The sequence below is a fragment of the Sapajus apella genome, unplaced genomic scaffold (genome assembly GCF_009761245.1).
Source record: "Sapajus apella isolate SASKATOON/1434 unplaced genomic scaffold, GSC_monkey_1.0 scaffold35, whole genome shotgun sequence".
NCBI lineage: Eukaryota > Metazoa > Chordata > Mammalia > Primates > Cebidae > Sapajus > Sapajus apella.
This window is the reverse complement of record NW_022436975.1, coordinates 8,151,289-8,152,291: the sequence shown is the minus strand read 5'-3', so window position 1 is coordinate 8,152,291 and position 1,003 is coordinate 8,151,289.

The following is a 1,003-nucleotide window of genomic DNA, read 5'->3' as shown; positions in this document are numbered from 1 at the left end:
ACAGGAACTGTTTCCAGGGAGGCCTTAGGGAGCTTCCACTCATGACTGAAGGCAAAGGGGAGATGGCATCCGATGACAAGAGGGGGAGCAAGAGCCAGGGAGGGGATGATGCCAGCCTCTATTTTTTTTTTTTTTTTTTTTTGAGATAGAATCTTACTCTGTCACTCAGGCTGGAATGCAGTGGCCTGATCTTGGCTCACTTCAGCCTCCACCTCCTGGGTTCAAGCGATTCTCTTGCCTCAGCCTCCAGAGTAGTTGGGACTACAGGTGCCCATTGCCACGCCCAGCTAAGTTTTGTATTTTTAGTCGAGACGGGGTTTTACTATGTTGGCCAGGCTGGTCTTGAACTCTTGACCTCAGGTGATCCGCCTGCCTTGGCCTCCCAAAGTACTTAAATTATAGGCATGAGCCACCATGCCCAGCTGCCAGCCTCTTTTAAATAACCAGATCTCAAATGAACTCAAAGAGTAAGGACTCACTCATTGCCATGAGGATAGTACCAAGCTATTTGTGAGGATCTACCCCCATGACTGAAACACCTCCCAATGGGCCCACCTCCAACATTGGGGGTCACTTTCAACATGAGATTTGGAGGGGACAAAACATCCAAACTGTATCAGCTCTCTTGTGGTGACATTTAAATTTTGCTATTATCCCCCCAGTCCCTGTGAGGGGAATTTAGTTTTAGAGCCTTGACTAAGTTCAGGTTCAACATTTAAGGGGAAGAATCCTTCATATGTGGTGCTGTGTGTCTGACCTCAGGAAGAATAAGTTAGATTTTTCACCTTCAGAGATAATGAGATGGCTCATAGGGGTTCCCTACATCTGTCCATTTTAGGGGCATCCTTCAGCTTTCTCTCATGCAGTGGTTCCATCCAACTGTGTAACTAGGACTGACTCAACTGTTTAACTAGGACTTACAAAATGAGGAAATCCTAATTTCATCATTCCTACCCTCGTTAGTATTTGGAAATCTGAAAAAAAAAAAAAAAAAAAAAAAACT